Source organism: Panthera uncia, chromosome A2, assembly GCF_023721935.1.
Source record: "Panthera uncia isolate 11264 chromosome A2, Puncia_PCG_1.0, whole genome shotgun sequence".
Taxonomy (NCBI): domain Eukaryota; kingdom Metazoa; phylum Chordata; class Mammalia; order Carnivora; family Felidae; genus Panthera; species Panthera uncia.
Window position 1 is genome coordinate 67,151,901 of NC_064816.1, and position 18,762 is coordinate 67,170,662.

The 18,762-nt window shown below is 36.9% G+C and overlaps 1 protein-coding gene across 1 annotated transcript in view; it reads left to right on the top strand.

Annotated features, from left to right (window-relative positions):
- The first annotated feature begins 4,664 nt into the window (after positions 1-4,664).
- LOC125929797 (cytochrome c oxidase assembly factor 1 homolog) overlaps positions 4,665-18,762 on the top strand; it is an 84,025-nt gene continuing 69,927 nt past the window's right edge. Inside the window, exon 1 of the mRNA XM_049641297.1 lies at positions 4,665-4,712. The gene's annotated coding sequence lies outside the window, so the exon portion shown is untranslated. The remainder of the gene's footprint in view (positions 4,713-18,762) is intronic.

The window sequence follows — 18,762 nt, forward strand, 5'->3', positions numbered from 1 at the left end:
ATTTAGGATTGTTAGATCTCTTGACAACCTAATCTCTTTATCATTACAAATTGTTCCTATTTTCTACAGCATATTTGAACAGATGCAACTTTATAACCAGACTATAGTAAAGCATGTAATTTCCCATAATAAATGTGTAGAACAAGCATAGACTTTGCATTAAAGGTGACATTCTGTAAGAACAAAGAACTTTCCCAGGGTTAAAAAACAGGATATCATGGCGAAATTTCTTGTAAACAAACTAGTCATCATTCAATCTCATGATGATAGTATGCAAGATAAGTAAGAAAGGACATTCATTCCAACCTAGCTAATGTTAATTTTGTTAGTGTCTTTGAGGTAAATATTGTCTGTTTACAATTACTTTTATGACAAGATGTAGTGGCATGCTTCATTCTGTTTTCTCAAGGCCCCTGTGTCAAAATTTTCCCTATTCTCTTAATAGCTGGATACTTCCTTAACGTGATAAAAGATAAAAGATTTACCTCAGTCTCCCAAACCAGCAGCATACTTAATGGGAAAACTAGAGGTATCCCATTAAAGGTAGGAATAAGACAAAGAATCCCACTGTCTTCACTATTATTAAATATTTTTATTGGAAATAACTAGCCAATACAATTAGATATGTGAAATTAGAGGTATAAAATTTGGAAAGGATTAGGTAAAACTCTATCTCAATGAGACTGTAATCATAGAAAATCTAAAAGAATCAACTCCAAACAATAAGACAACTTAGTAAGGTAGTAGAACATTAATATGCTGAAAATGATACTTCCATATATATGAACAACTACCATATGTAGTAACTATCCAGATTTGATAGTTCTGGGCTGCTGCTGAAAGATAGACTAGATACGCTGGATTAGCTCCTGTCACTATTGAGTGCATTTCTCAAAAGAGACATTTCACCACTTAATAGTGCCCCACATTGACAGCACTATAGTCAACCCCTCTCATCTCTCCACCTCCTATCCCTGTCCTGGTTCTTTATAAGGTAAGAGGTAGCAAAACAGATACTTTTCTTAAACATATAGGAAACAGAGAGTATCAGATTGGATAATTTTGGCTATAAGAATTAGAAACTCTGTCTCAAGCTGACTGGACAATAATAACTAATATTTTTGAGCACTTACTACATTACCAGTGCTATCTAAACTCATTTAATCTTCATACCACCTCTATCAGAAAATAGGGAAACGTATTAGATAACCCTACAAGAACTTCAGAAAGAGGGTGAGTTCCAGCTTTGGAATGACATTTCTATCACTTCACTCAGTTGTCCTCAGCATCAGCTTTATTCTCTTGTGGTTGGCAAGATGGCAGCATGGGCTAGATGTTTCCACATCAAGAGGACAATGTGTTAGAAACTGCCCTAAGCAAGAAGTGGAAGTATTTTCCCTTCAGTCTGATTGAACCAACTTGTGTCACTTGCTCATCTTTGGACCAATAACATTCTTAGAAGAATTCAGTATGGTTATTGTTTTAAATTTAATTAGTATTATTTTTTAATGCTGGGAATAGGATAGCCATCTGAACAAAATATGAGTTTTGTTACAAAGGAGTAAGAGAGGAATAAGTATCTGTTGGATACATACCAACATTATTCACTGTATTTTGAACTCCATATTAAATTTAGGTTAAAACTTTAGCAGATGTAAGTCCAGTGATAGAAATGTAAATTCCGAGTTTTCAAGCAAATGGTCAAAGAAAGTATATTTTATGCTTTCCTATTTGGAAAGTAAACATGCAGAACTAATTGATCCAGAGTTCATTTTCATGAATATTGCATGAAATACACATACACAAAACCTCATAAGGTTTTTGTTATTTGATTTATTCTGTGAAATATCAAACTTCATGTAAGGCACTGTGATCTTAATCTTTCTTTGGAAATTTAAGAAGTCAATAGTTAGTGTCAGATTGATGATGATTATGCAATGGATGCCCATTTTATTTCCTCTGTTGTACTCAAATAGTTCAAGCACCTCAAAATTTGATTAAATTCTTCCTAAACAGCTATTCTGGAGATTCCTAATTTAAAGACAGGCCACTTTGATAATGTGCTCTTTAGCCAGGAGACTCCAAAGTGATGGAACTTATGTACCACAACCCATTTGTTGCATGGGAAGAAAATAATAGAACTTCGATTAAAATTTTATCTCAGTTTTTAAAAACTCTACTTTTTGGGGCGCCTGGGTGGCGCAGTCGGTTAAGCGTCCGGCTTCAGCCAGGTCACGATCTCGCGGTCCGTGAGTTCGAGCCCCGCGTCAGGCTCTGGGCTGATGGCTCGGAGCCTGGAGCCTGTTTCCGATTCTGTGTCTCCCTCTCTCTCTGCCCCTCCCCCGTTCATGCTCTGTCTCTCTCTGTCCCAAAAATAAATAAAAAACGTTGAAAAAAAAAATTAAAAAAAAAAAAACTCTACTTTTTGTGAAAGTTTTTTTTAAGTTTATTTATTTTGAGAGAGCAAGAGTAGGGGAGGCACGGGTGGGGGGAGAGAGATAGAGAGAGAGAGAATCCCAAGCAGGCTCTGCACTCTCAGCACAGAGCCTGATGCAGGGATTGAACTCAAGAACTATGAAATCTTGACCTGAGTGGAAATCAAGGGTTGGTCACTTAACCAACTGAGCCACCCAAGTGCCCCTTGTGAAAGTTTTATTGTGCACACAATATATATCAATACCATACATAGTACATGTATATAATTTAATTTTATTTTTTAAAGCTTATTGATTTATTTTGAAAGAGAGAGCTAGAGGGAGAGAGCGTGCATGCAAGTTGGGGAGGGGCAGAGAGAGGGAGAGAGAGAGAGAATCCCAAACCAGTTCCCCACGGTCATTGTGGAGACTAGTACAGGACTCGAACTCAGGAACCATGAGATCAGGACCTGAGCCGAAGTCCGATGCTTAAATGACCTAGCCACCCAGGCGCCCCTTATTTGATTTTTTTAAAATTTGTTTAATGTTTATTTATTTTTGAGAAAGAGAGAGAGCCAGAGCATGAACAGGAGAAGGGCAGAGTGAGAGGGAGACACAGAATCCGAAGCAGGCTTCAGGCTCTGGGCTGTCAGCACAGAGCCCGACGTGGGGCTCAAACTACTGAGCCATTCAGGCACCCCTCTTATTTGATTTCTAATAGGGATGTTTGATTAAGAGTTTGAAGATTACCCCTTAGATTAAACTTGATTAGTCTGGTTATGGAACACATCAAATTTAGGGGACTGACCAATAGAGAGACTCTACTTCTTGGACTTCACATTTGACATTAAAAAAGTAAAGGATGGTAATGGGGTGATGACAGCAGTGAAAAAATCAAAATGAAAATAAGGATAGTTAACAGTTATGGATCATTTACAAAGTGCCAGACACTAAGTGATTTACATCCTCTTTACAAATCTATGAGGTAAATTCTGTTGTTCATTTTACTACTTAACTCACGGAGTTTAAAGCTTTTTCTTACCCTTGCATTCCCTGGAGCATAGTAGGCTTAATAAATATTTGGTGAATAAAAGAAAATTTAGTGTTGCCAAATTTCTCAGCTAAATGGGGCAAGATGGACTTCAGAGCCAGAATGGGATTCAGATGGCCTGAAACCACATCTTTGTAATGAGGGAGAATAAAGTAAATTGAAGACAAAGTACAAGCTACTGTTCCCCTCCACCCCCCGCCCCGCACAGGGATATGTGTGACATTCCTCAGGCACTCCTGGCTGCTCAAGAACAAAGGAAAGAAAACAAATGGTTAAATAATAGAGATCACAGTCATACAGGACAAGAGTCTCCAACAGTTTACAAATATCTTAGTAAATTACAAGAAAAAGGCAATCTTATCAATAGCCTAATCTTCAGAAACCCATAGACTCAGTTTCCTGAAGTTCCTAGTATCACCCTCCCCTCAGCAGTGATGTGGGGAAGAAAGACAAGAAGGAAATGGCAGGTAAAATTAAATTTCCTTAAAACCTACAGCCCACTGACAAATACTTGAGACAAACACAGAGTACAACTTTTTTCCAGGAACCCGCTACCGTCCTAATGTTAACGCCTTACTAGAGGAAAAACAACCTTAGCTTGATAATAGCAAGGCCTCATATCTTAGGAGTCATCTTTAGCATGGGGAAGTCCCTCTGGAGGCCTCCCTTGTATCTTAACCTCCCCTAATTCCATAGTATATAACCATTGCTCTTCACAACCCCAGCGCAGCTCTTTCTGCCCACAGGTCCTGTCCCCGTACTTTAATAAAATCACCTTTTTGCACCAAAGACGTCTTCAAGGATTCTTTCTTGGCTGTCAGCTCCGAGCCCCACCATCACCCCAAAACATCATCACTTGGACTTCAACTAAAGCTCCAGATCCTATGAGGAGCAATAGAAGCCAGGTGTTTAAATTTCCTCGCCTAGCGCTGCTGGACTGAGTATGCTGCGGACACAAAACAAAAAGAGGGGATCTGAAGAGACGACTCCCTTCCCCGTGCGGGACAGAAGATGAAGCCACAATCTACCATTCTCAGGCTGGAGCGCCAACTTGGATGCCCTAACCCAGAGCCGCAGCGCTGGAGCGGCTGGCGCACCCCGGCGCTCTAGCCCCTGGAGGATGACGCACTGGAAGTCTCAACTGCTCTCTGCGGGGCTTGCGGGCCTGCGGGCTAGTCCCACCCACTTTCCCACTTCCGGGAGGAAACCACACGCTTTTGGCTGAATTGTGTTTATATCTCTGACAGGTTAGATGCTCTGTGGGCCCTAGCGTCCCGGTCTCTTTTATCCCCGGAAACGTTTGTCCCCGCAGCCTGGGCTGCTGCGTTTGTGTGCCACGTGGGTTTCGGCAAGGGGAATGCCCTTAGGTATCACCTCCCAGCGGCTTGCGCAGTCGCTGGGTCGCGACCTCCCTTCTGCTTTTGGTTGGTGCATGGGGGCCCTTGGTGGGCTCAGCGCCTTGAGATGCTACCTCACCCTGTGGTTATGAGGCCATGACGAGCTGACAGTGGCCTTGCTTTGCAGTCCCTGAGACCACATTTGTGATGGGTTGGAGTCCTTTCAAAAAGGTAGAACAGGGCACTTAGTTGGTGGTCCTAAGTTACAATACTGAGGAAGACCCTGCCTAGATGATTGTATTAAATAATTTTCTGATAGTGGTCATAGTGAATTTTGCCCCCATCACACTTGAGGTCCATACAGGGTTTTGACTATGGGAGTGATTTTAGTGCCGGGGCCGGCATTAATGTGTGTGTATGGATGTCAGTCTGTGTGTTTGTGTATGAGGGGGTGCGTTGTGTGTAATAATAAAAATCCATAAAGATTAGGTGTTGAGACGCTTCTGAGTTGTTTAGTCAATTAAGGTCTGACTCAGGTCCTGATCTCACCGTTAGTAAGTTCCAGCCCTACGTTGAGCTCTGTGCTGACAGCTCCGAGCCTGGAGCCTGCTTTGAATTCTTGTGTCTCCCTCTCTCTGCCCTTCACCTACTCATGCTGTGTCTCTCTCTGTCTCAGAAGTGAACAAATATGAAAACATTTTTTTTTAAAGATTCTTACATATTAAAATTAAAAAAAATGTTTTTATTTATTTTTGACAGAGAGAGCGCGTGAGAACACACACACACACACACACACACACACACACACACACACAAGCATGGGGAGGGGGGTGGTGGTAGGGGAAGAGAGACAGGCAGGCTCCAGGCTCAGAGCTGTCAGAACAGAGCCCCACTCGCGATTGGAACTGGTGAAATCAGGACCTGAGCCAAGTCGGGTGCTTAACCGACTGAGCCACCCAGGCGCCCCAGATTCTTATATTTTGATACTTGCTTCTTGAATCTTCACCCAACTCTTACTCATTCTTACCTGTGGGGTATTGCTCTACTTGTAAGGTATTTTATTGCTCAATTTCACCTTTGGATAGAAGTAATGACTCTCTACTTAAACTTTGCATGTATAAAACCCAAATCTGATTATGTTATTACCATCCTCAAAATCTTATTTCCCTGCCCATTGATTCAGGATAATATAAATTCCTTAGCCTGGCTTCCAGACTGTTTTCAAGGTCTTGCTCATGCTGAGTTTTTCAGTCTCATCTCCTTTCACGGAAAACATGCCCGCACATATACATTGCTCCAGCGATGCCAACATGCAGTAATTTCATCACTTTGGGTATGAAAGTTTTATAATAGTTTATCTGCCTTTTGAAATTTATTTTTCCATTCCATCAGAATTTTTTCGAATTCCTGATATTTCTAGGCACTGTTTTAGGAGCTAGGGATATAATAGAAAAAAATAATCCTTTAAAAAAGTAACAGTTTGATTGAGATATAGTTCACATACCATAGAATTTACCCATTTAAAATATACATTGATTTTTAGTACGTTAGCAAAATGGTGCAACCATCACTGCAATCAATTTTAAAGTATTTTCATCACCCCCAAAAGAAGTTCTGTACCTGTTAGGAGTGTTTGGATTTTTACTCCTACCCCACCCACTCCTAGCCCTATGCAATTACATCTACTGCCTATATATATGCCTATTCTGGGTAGTTCATAAAATGATATTCTGCAATATGTGGTCTTTTTTGGTTGTTGTCTTTCACCAAATGTTCATGTTCATCCATGTTGTAGCTTGTTTCGGTACTTCATTCCTTTTTATTGCTAGATAGTATCTTACTATATGAATATACCATCATTTGTTTATCCATCGGCCAATGGTAGACATTTGAGTTTGAGCTGTTATGAATAATGGGGGTGTGAAAATTCATGTACAAGTTTTCATGCGAACATCATGTTTTCATTTCTCTTGGGTATATACTTAAGATTAGAATTGCTGGGCCATATGGTAACTCTACGTTTCACATTTTGAGGAACGGCCAGACTGTTTTCTAAAGCAGCTGCAGTTCCCATCAGCAGTATATGAAAGTTCTGATTTCTTCATATCCTTGCCAACACTTGTCATTATTGTTTTTTTTTTTTTTGATTCTAGCCATCCTAGTAGCTGTAAACTGTATCTCATTGTTTTGATTTTCATTTCTCTGATGGCTAATGATGTTGAGCATCTTCTCATGTGATATCAGCCATTTGTATATCTTTGGAGAAATGTCTATTCATATCCTCTGCCCATTTTAAAAATTAGGTTGTCTTTTCATCATGGAATTGTACCTATATACTCTAACTACAAGTCCTTTGCCAGAAAAAATGAGGTTAATTTTTACTCAGGTAAAAATCAGGTCTGTGCGGGTAATTCAGAGAGTGAGTTGATGACAACTTTTATGTGTGGAAGACCAGTCCTAGGAAACCATGCTGTGAAGAACCTGTGAACAGCATTTTAAGAGTTGAAAAATGAAGCAGGGGGAAACAGTTTTTATAATTTGTCCATTCCCTATTGAGTTTCACCTTTTCCTTATTGATTGGTAGGAGTTCTTTGTGTAGAGATATTAATCCATTGACTGTTGGATATGTGGCAGATATTTTCAGTCTATTTGCCTGTTAACTTCGTTTTGTATCTTTTACTATACTAATGGTTTGCATTTTTGTGTTGTCGAGACTGCCAGTCTTTTCCTATAAAAGGCTTCCAGGTGGAAGTTGGGGATACTGTTCTTAAATTATAGGAGTTACAGAAACTGACACTGGTTAGCGTTAGTATCTGAGTCCCAGGTACTATATTTAACTTTATAGCTTTCATTGTTTCAGACACTGATGCCTCCTTATCTCTCTGCCTTGAAACAATACTATAATCTTCTTTAGCTTTGTTGGTTCATTTAATTTTCTATTTGAAACAGATTCCTAGATGTTATTCCCTTATTCTCTTATTCATGTTTAATATACTGCATTAGATTTTGGAGAACTATATTGGACAGTTGGTTAAATAGTAGGTACTTACCTCATACCAACAGGAGTTTATTTGAAGATTTTGTGTGTGCAGGGCTTGAATGTAACTATACTGTATTCTATATATTGATTGGGACATCCTGGAGATAGTTTTGAAAAGTCCTACTGAAATTATTTTCATATTTTTCTCACTTCGTTGGATTAAAGGTAGTGGGAATATGAATATTTCTAGGATCTCTGAACATTTTGAGAAACTGAGGAAAGCTATATAACATAGCTTCCTAGAAAAAATTGCATCTCTATTTTACATACAGTGTCCAAAGCTTCATTATCACCCTTTGGCCTGATTTGTTAGGAGGACTCTATATTTCTTGATCCAGTGTTTCTTTTTTGGTTGTTTGTTTTAATTGTGGCAAAATATACATAACATGAAATCTAGCATTCTAACCATTTTTACGTGTACAATTCAGTGACATTGAGAACATTTATGTTATTGTGCACTATCCCCACCATCCTCTCCAGAACTTTCATCTTCCAAACTTAAGCTCTGTACTCATTAAAGTAATAACTCTCTAGTGCCCCTCTCTCCAGTTGCTGGCAGCCACTATTCTGTTTTTTGTCTCTGAGTTTGGCTATTCCAAGTACCTCATATAAGTGGAATCATACAGTATTTGTCCTTTTGTGTCTGGTTTATTTTACATAACATAACGTCTTTAAGGTTCATTCATGTTATAGTATATTGCGGAGTTTCCTTCCTTTTTAAAAGCATATTCCATTGTATGTATGTATCACTTTGTTTATCCACTTCAAATTATAGTTGATAGATATTTGGGTTGTCTCCATCTTTTGGCTTTTGTGAATAGTGCTGTTATGAACGTTGGTATACAGATATCTGTATTCTTTTGAGTGTGAACCCAGAAGTAGAATTGCAGGATTACAGGGTAATTCTCTCTTTAATTTTTTCAGGAATTGCACATATGCTTCAGTGATTTTTGTCATTCACATAAAATATGAAATTTAAAAGAACTATGTAATTTAGGCGTGTATTATCACATTTACCTTTCTATAAATGTAAATTCAAGGAGCCATCTCGTAATTGAAGGGATATAGAAGTTTTTGTCTTAACACATGTGGATCTTGGAGTTTATTAAAATTATTAGATTTTGGATTAAATGAATGTTTTACCTGGACAGTGTCCCAAATCCTAAACATCTTTGTCATCCATGCTCTGTTTTTGTTGTTGTTGTTGTTGTTGTTTGTTTCTTTTTTCCTCAATTCTATGTTTTTAATCTTTGGGGGCAAGTTACCCATGATGGCATACTCTAAAATGGAGGTGATTTTGCATACTTGTATAGTTCCAAAGGTCTGGATTACTCTATTATTCTGCTCTCCTAGGTGAATATTTTGGCAAGTACTCTGGTATGCTGTGACTACTGCTGCTTCTGATAGGTGAGATTTCCCTCCCCCACTGCAAAAATATCCATGATATTTATTAGTGAAGAATGTAGGTTGCTGTTTACTGTGGGGTATGGGCTGTAACAGTGAGGAGGGAATATTAAACAGCAGTTTGTGAAAGATGTTGCAGTTGGAGGGGAAAGGGGTTAAGGAGGGTCAGGCAGGCAGCAAGCAATTTAAATTTTCTAAGGTTTTGTTGAACTATACTATTGCCTTTTTTTCTACATTTGCCCATTGGTCTCAGGGAGGTCACAGTTGTTCAGAATGGTCCCAATACCCACAAAAATTTACAGTTCAAACATCAGGGGAATAGTTGAAAAAATAATGGTACAGTAATGAATATCATTTATTTCATTCTTTTGCATGTAGCTGTCCAGTTTTCCCAGTACCAGTTTTCTCTGTTCTTGCCTCCTTTGTCATATACTAATTGACCATATAAGCATGATTTTACTTCTTCCTCTCAATTCTGTTCCATTGACCTGTGTGTCTGTTTTTGTGCAAGTAGCATACTGTTTTGGTTACTGTAGCTTTGTAATATAGTTTGGAATCTGAGATTTTGATACCTCCAGATTTATTTTTTATTAAGATTGCTTTGGCTTTTTAGGTCTTTTGTGGTTCCATACAAATTTTAGGATTATTTGTTCTAGTTCTGTGAAAAATACTATTGGTATTTTGACAGAGATTGCATTGAATCTGTAGATTGCTTTGGGTAGTATGAACATTTTAATAATATTAATTCTTCCAATCCATGACCACAGAATATATTTTCATTTATTTGTGTCATCTTCAATTTCATTCACCTGTTTTTTAGGTCCCAGAGTACAGGTGTTTCACTTCCTTTGATAAATTTATTCCTTGGCATTTTATTCTTTATGATGCATTGTAAATGGTATTTTTTCTTAATTTCTCTTTCTGCTGGTTCATTATTAGCATATAGAAATGCAACAGAATTCTGTATATTAGTTTTGTGTCATGCAATTTTACTGAATTCATTTACTCTTACAGTTTTTTTTTGTTTTGTTTGTTTTTGTTTAGTCTTTAGGGTTTTCTTTATGTAGTATCATGTCAGCTGCAAATAGTGACAGTTTTACCTTTTCTTTACCAATTTAGATGTGCTTTATTTCTTTTTCTTCCCTAATTTCTGTGGTTAGGACTTCTAGTACTATGTTGCATAAAAGTGGCAGAAGCGGGCATCCTTGTCTTGCCCTTGATCTTAGAGGAAGAGCTTTTAGCTTTCACCACTGAGTATGTTATTAGCTGTATGTTTTTCATAAATGGACTTCATTATGTTGCAGTATGTTTTGTATATTCACTTTGTTGAGAGTTTTATCATGAATGGATGTTGAATTTTGTCAGGTGTTTTTTTCTGCTTCTATCGAGATGATCATATGATATTTGCCTTTCATTTTCTTAATGTGATGTATCATGTTGATTTATTTGTGGATATTGGACCGTCCTTACATTCTTGGATAAATCTCCCTTGATTATGGTGAATGATCCTTTTAGTGAATTGTTGAATTCAGTCTGGTAATATTTTGTTGAGGATATTTGCATCATTCATCATGCTCATCAAGGATAGAGTGTGTAGTTTTTTTGTTTTTTTCTTTCTTTTTTTTTTTTTTTTTTGTATTTGTCTGGTTTTGGTATAAAGATAATGTTAACTTAAAAAATGAACTTGGAACCATTACTGCTTTAAGTTTTTGGAGTAATTTGATTTTTAAATGTTTAATAGAACTTACCAGTGAAGCCATCTGGTCCTGGACTTTTATTTCTTGGGAGTTTTTTGATTACTGATTCAATTTCATTACTAGTAATCAGTCTGTTTACATTTTCTATTTCTTCCTAATCCTATTTGGAAAAATGTATGTTTTTAGGTTGTCCAATTTGTTGGAATATAATTGTTTGTATAATTTCCACAATCCTTTGTATTTCTGGTGTGGGTTTCTGGTGTGGGTACTTCTATTTCATTTCCGATTTTATTTTAGTCCCCTCTCTCTTTTTTTCCTTAATGAGCCTGGCTAATTTTGTTTGTCTTTTCAGAGAATCAACTTTTGTTTTCATTGTTCTTTTTTGCTGTTTTTTAAAGTCTCTACTTCATTTATTTTCAATCTCATCTTTATTTTCTTCCTTTTACTAACTTTGGGCTTTGGTTGTTCTTTTTCTATTTTCTTTACTTATGCAGTTAGATTGTTTGTTTGAAAATTTTCTTGTTTCTTGACATGGACCAGGCCTGTATTACTATAAACTTCCCTCTTAGTACTGCTTTTGTTGCATTCCAAAGATTTTGAACCATGGTGTTTCCATTTTCATTTGCCTCAGGTATTTGATTTCTTCTTTGTTTTTTTTGAGACTCATTGGTTGTTTAGTACCATGTTTAGCCTTCACGTGTTTGTGTTTATTTCTAGGGTTTTTTTTTTTTTTTTTTTTTGCTTGTAATTGATTTCTAGTTTTATACTGCTGTGGTTAGAAAAGATTTGTTTTTTTAAATTTTTTTAAGCTTTATTTTATTTATTTATTTATTTTTTGAGAGAGAGAGAGTGAGCGAGCATTAGTGGGGGAGGAGCAGAGAGAGGGAGACACAGAATCAGAAGCAGGCTCCAGGCTCTGAGCTGTCCGCACAGAGCCTGACACGGGGCTCAAACCCATGAACAGTGAGATCATGACCTGAGCCAAAGTCAGATGCCCAACTGACTGAGCCACCCAGGCTCCCTGGGTCTTGTTTTTTTTTATCCATTCAGTCACCCTCTGCCTTTTAATGGAAAATTTAGGCCACTTACATTTAACATAATTTTTTTTTAAGATTTTATATTTAAGTAATCTCTACACCCAATGTGGAGCTCAAACTTAAACTCCAAGATCAAGGTTTGCATATTTTATCAACTGAGCTAGCCAGATGCCCCACATTCAAAGTAATTTTTGATAGGTATGTATTTATTGCTATCTTGTTTTCTGGCTGTTTTGTAGTTCTTCTGTTCCTTCTCTTTTGATTTGATGAGTTTCTTTAGTGGTATGCTTTGATTCCTTTTTCATTTTCATTATCTTCTATGTATCTACTCTACTGTGTATCTACTCTAGATTTTGGCTTGGTGGTTACCATGAATCTTGTATATAAGAACTTATATTTATAATGGTCTATGTTAAGTTGATAATGAGTTTAATTGCATTCTAAAGCTCTACATTTTACTCTCTCCCTCATGTTTTATGTTTTTGATTATACATTTTATGTCTCTTTATCTTGTGTATTCTTTAATTACTGTAATTATGTTATTTTTATTACTTTTGTCTTTTAACTTCCATACTGGCTTTATAAGTGATTTTTTGAAATTTTTTAATGTTTATTTATTTTAGAGAGAGAGAGAGTGAGAGAGAGAGAGAGAGAGAGAGAGAGAGAGAGCACAAGCAGGGGGAGGGGCAGAGAGAGAGGGAGACAGGGAATCTGAAGCAGGCTCCAGGCTCTGAGCTGTCAGCACAGAGCCTGATGTGGGGTTTGAACTCACAAACTGTGAGATCATGACCTGAGCCAAAGTTGGACACTTAACCAACTGAGCCACCCAGGTTCCCCATATAAGTGATTAATCTTCTACCTTTACTACATATTTACTTTTATCAGTGAGATTAATGCTTTCATGTTTTCTTTTTAAATTAATGCCCTTTCTTTTCAGCTTAAAGAAGTCTTTTAAAACCTTCTTGTAAGATTGGTTTAGTGGTGATGAACTCCTTTAGTTTTGTTTGCCTGGAAGACTTTTTATCTTTCCTTCAATTCTGAATGATGACTTTTCTGGGTAGAGTATTCTTGGTTGGAAATGTTTTTCTTTCAGCACTTTGAACATATTGTGGCACTCCTGTTGCAAAATCTGCCGATATTCTTAGGGGGGTTCCATGTTGCATAACAAATTATTTTTCTTTTCCTTCTTTTAAGATTCTCTGAGTCTTAACTTTCGACATTTTAATTATGATGTGTCTTGATGTGGATCTCTTTGGGCTTATTTTATTTGAAACTCTGTTTCATGGATCTGGATGTCTCTTTCCTCAGGTTACAGAAATTTTCAGCTATTATTTCTTCAAGTAAATTTTCTACGTCTTTCACTCTGTTCTCTTTCTGCAACCCTTACAATGCACATGCTAGCCCACTCAATGTCCTAGAAGTCCCTTAAGGTATTTTTATATTTTTTCATAATTTTTTTCTATTTTGGCTCCTTTGCCCTGTTTTCAAGTTGACTGATCCTTTCTTCTGCTTCGTGTAGTTTGCTGTTAAATTCCTATAGCATATTTTACAGTTTAATTATTGTATTCTTTAGTTCTGTGATTTCTTTTTGGAATTTTCCTATATTTTCTACCTCTTTTGAAATTCTCAGTGTTCATCCTTTCTTCTCCTGAGTTTGGTGAGCATTTTATGACTATTAATTTGAATTATTTATCAGATGAATTACTTATCTCTGTTTTTATTAAGTTTTATTTCCTGAAGTTTTATCTTGTTCTTTCATTTGGAGCATATTCCTGTTTCTTCCTTTTGTTTGACTACTTAACTCTCTGTGTTGGTTTCTATGCACTACATGAAACAGCTACTTCTTTCTGTCTTGAAGTATCAGCCTTGTGTAAGTGATGAACCTTATTGTTCAACCCTTGCCATAGGTCATAGTTGTCTCTCAAACCTATTTGATTGTCCAAGTAGCCTATTTTATTTTAGTAGCTCCCAGTAGTTGGGGGTGTCTCAAAGGGGAGGTCAGTCAGCACCTACATTCAGGTGATTGGAAGCCATACCCTCAACAGCTTTTAAAGTATGCAAACATATATATAGTTCTGTGGAACCACTAACATAAGCCCTGCTGGCCACCAGAGCCAGGCAGTCTGGAGGTGTCTTGTTGCCAAGAGTTACAAAAATCAAGATTCTGGATGAATGTAAAACTTCATTTTGGGAGATACTAGTGAGCTGTAGCAAGGCATAGGGAAAGTGCAAAAATGGTGGTCCTCCAGCCTGTTTCTTTCTTTTTTTAATTTCGTTTTATTTTTTGTTTAATTTATATATTTTTTAATTTACATCCTATCCAGCCTATTTCTTAAGAGTACTTGTGTGGCCTCCAGATGTGTGCCAAACCTGAAGCCCTTCCCAAGGGCGAAGCTCCAGAACTATCAACTAGGCCTTTCGTGAAAAGGTAGTCTTGGTAGCCTGCCAAGAAATGTTTCTTTTCTTTTTCTTAATGTTTTTTTTTTTTTTTAATTTTTGAGAGAGAGAGGCAGACTGCAAGTGGGGAAGGGGCAGAGAGAGAGGGAGAGATGGAATCAGAAGCAGGCTCCAGGCTCTGAACTGTCAGCACAGAGCCTGACACAGGGCTTGAACCCATGAACTGTGAGATCATGACCTGAGCCAAAGTCAGACATGTAACTGACTGAGCCACTCAGGCGCCCTTGTCAAGAAATGTTTCTAATTATTGTGGTCCCATTGCCACCAGAGCCATTCAGTCAATGGGTATCTGCTAAGTGGCAGATGCAAAATCCAGGGACCAGACTCTTCACTAATTGTTTTTATCAAGTGTGATGGGCTAGAAAGGATAAAAACATATGCCTTTTCATGTTCTTTCAGAAATTCACAAACTTCCCCACAAACTTGATTAGGAATAAAAACATTTCGTTAATGACATCTTCCAACAGGTGGCAGTGTCGTATCATAATAGGACATGCTAATAAAGATTGTAATGCTTCTTGTCAGCTGGAAAATAATTGCTTTAAGTTTTTACTTCAGAAAAACAATTAATTAAGATTTAAGTTTTTATTTTAATTCCACTTAGTTAACATACAGTGTTATGTTAGTTTCAGGCGTACACTATAATAATTTAACAGTTCTATACATCACCCTGTGCTCATCATGACAAGTGCACTCCTTAATCCCCATCACTATTTAACCCATCCCCCCCTCTCTGGTAACCATCAGATTGTTCTCTATAATTAACCGTCTGTTCCTTGCTTCATTTCTCTCTCTTATTTTTTTCTCTTTGCTTGTTTTTTTTTTCTTAAATTCCACATATGAGTGAAATCATATGGTGTTTGTCTTAATCTGACTGATTTATTTCATTTAGCATTATACTCTCTAGCTCCATCCATGTCATTGCAAATGGCAAGGTATCATTCTTTTTTATGGCTGAATGATATTCCATTGTGTGTGTTTCTGTGTGTGTGTGTGTGTGTGTGTGTGTGTGTGTGTTCTACCTCCTCTTTATCCATTCATCAGTCAGTGAACACTTGGGTTGTTACATATCTTGGCTATTGTAAATAATGCTGCTATAAACATTCTATGCATGTATCCCTTTGAATTAATGTTCTGTATTTTTTGGGAAAATACCCAATAGTGTGATTGCTAGATCATGGGGTAGTTCTATAATTAATTTTTGAGGAACCTTATCCTGTTTTCCAGAGTGGCTGTACTGGTTTGCATTCCCACCAACAGAGTAAGAGGGTTTTCCTTTCTCCACATCCTTGCAAATACCTGTTGTTTCTCGCGTTGTTGATTTTTTTATTCTGACAGTTTGGAGTGATATCTCATTGTAGTTTTGATTTGTATTTCCCCAATGATGACTGATGTTGAGCATCTTTTCATGTGTCTGTTGGCCATCTGTATGTCTTCTTTGGAGAAATGTCTGTTAATGTCTTCTGCCCATTTTGAAATCGGATTATTTGTTTTTTGGGTGTTGAGTTTTATGTTCTTTATAATATTTTAGATACCAGCCCTTTTTTTGGGTATGTCATTTGCAAATATCTTCTCCCATTCAGTAGGTTTACTTTGTACTTTTTAGTTCTGATGATTGTTTCCTTCGTTGCGCAGAAGCATTTTCTTTTGATGTAGTCCCAATAGTTTGTTTTTGCTTTTGTTTCCCTTGCTTCAGGAGACCTGTCTTGAAAGAAGTTGCTATGGCTGATGTCAAAGAAATTAATACCTGTGTTCCCTGCTAGATTTTTGTGGTTTCAGGTCTTAAATTTAGATTCTTAATCCATTTTGAATGTATTTTTGTGTATGTAGGAAAGTGGTCTAGTTTCATTCTCTTGCATGCTGCTATCCAGTTTTCCGACCACCATTTGTTGAAAAGACTGTCTTTTTCCCATTGGATATTCTTTCCTGCTTGTTGAAGATTAATTGACCATATAGTTGTGGGCTTATTTCTGGATTTTCTGTTCTATTATTGATCTATGTGGGGTTTGTGTGTGTGTGTGTGTGTGTGTGTGTGCGCCAGTACCATACTGTTTTGATTACTACAACTTTGAAATATAACTTGAAACTGAAATTGTGATGCCTCCAGCTTTGCTTTTCTTTTTCAAGATTCCTTTGCTTTGGCTATTTGGATCTTTTGTGGTTCCATACAAATTTCAATTGTTTGTCCTAGTTCTGTGAAAAATGCTGTTGGTGTTTTGATAGAGATTGCATTAAATGGGTAGGTTGCTTTGGGTAGTATAGACATTTCAAAAATATTTGTTTTTCCAATCTGTGAGTATGGAATGTCTTTTCATTTCTTTGTGTTGTCTTGAATTTCTTTCATCAGTGTTTTATAGTTTGCAGAGTACAGGTTTTTCACCTCTTTGGTTGGGTTTATTCCTAGGTATCTTAACTATTGTGAGTGCAGTTGGAAATGAGATTGTTTTCTTAATTTCTCTTCCTGCTGCTTCATTATTGGTATGTAGAAATGCAACAGATTTCTGTACATTGATTTTATATCCTACAACTTTACTGAATTTGTCTAACAGTTCTAGCACTTTTTTGGTGGAGTTCTCTACATAAAGTAGAAATGTCTAAATAGAGGAAAAATATCATCTGCAAAGAGTGAAAGTTTTACTTCTTCCTTACTAATTTGGATGCCTTTTATTTCTTTTTGTTTTCTGATCACTAGGACTTCCTGCCTAGGACTTCCAGTACTATGTTGAATAAAAGTGGTGAGAGTGGACATCTTTGTCTTGTTCCTGACTTTGGGGAAAAGCTTTCAGTTTTTCCTATTAAGGATGATGTTAGCAAAAAATAAAATAAAAAATAAAAAGATGGTATCTGTGGGTTTTTCATATATGGCTTCTATTATGTTGATGTGTGTTCACTTTAAATCCACTTTGTTGAGAGTCTTTATCATAGATGGATGTTGTACTTTGTCAAATGCTTTTTCTGTGTCTGTTGAAATGTTCATATGTTTCTTATCCTTTCTCTTACTGATGTGATGTATCGCATTTATTGATCTGTATATATTGAATGATTCTTGAAACCCAGGAGTAAATCCTACTTGATCATGGTGAATGATATTTTTTAATGTATTGTTGAATTTGATTTGCTAGTGTTTTATTGAGAATTTTTCCATCTGTGTTCATCAGGGATATTGACCTGTAGCTTTCTTTTTTACTGGGGTCTTTATCTGGTTTTGGTATCATTTACCCAGGTACTCACAGAAAATATCTGGGATCATCTTTAAGATCTCTCAACATTCTTTTGCTTCCTCGCAAATGTGGTCATATCTACCTTTATCATCCTAGTCCAAACTACTATTGTCTCTTATCTGAATACTGCTTCCTAACTGGTCTGCCAAAATGTATTAATAACTGGACTTTATTTTTCACACAAAAGCCATTTAAAAAATATAAAATCTGATCATACTAATCTTCTGCTTGAGACCCCACTATTATTTACTACTATACTTAGTATAAACTAGAAATATTTAACTTGAACCACAATATTCCTCTTTCACAAGCCTACCCTGTGATCTCTCTGCTTATTGTTACAGCCTCATATCATGCCACTTTTCCCTAGTTCACTGTGCTCCATCCTCTCTGGTGTCCCATTTGTTCCTTGATTGGAGGAAGTGAGTTGAATAGATGCAGGGAGACTTGTTTTTAAGCCAACAGACATTTTAGGCAAAGAAAAAGATGCTTAGTAATATATTAAAGTTTGCAGCTCATAGGGACATTTTTATAGCAGTTATGAACCCATCATCACTTTGCCACTTTTCAACTGTTCAATTAAATCTAGGGATAAATGCACATCTGAGCGTAGATTCTGTGTGGTGAAAGAAATTATTTTTCAACTGAGAAAAGGAAATTTAGTACTAGCAGTCATTACCTGTTATATTCTAAGTGTGGGAAGTTCTTTATATTTGGGAGCTTTCTCTCAGTTTACCTAGGTTTTAGTTTTGTAATTTCATACTTCTAACATTTCATCATTTGCAAATTTTATTTTTCACATGTGTTTGCCTTGCCTCAGCAACCAGTCTAGGTCTTAGATGCTATTATTAGTGGCATCTTGAATAAATGATAGTTATGTGGCCTGTTTGTTTATTTTAGAGAGAGAGTGTGAGTGGGGGTGAAGGGGTGAGGAGAGGGAGAGAATTTTTTTTTCTTTTAATGTTTATTTGTTTTTGAGAGAAAGAGAAAGACAGAGCACAAGCGGGGGAGAGGCAGAGAAAGGGAGACACAGAATCCAAGCAGGCTCCAGGCTCTGAACTGTCAGCACAGAGCCCGACCTGGGGCTCAAACCCACAAACTATG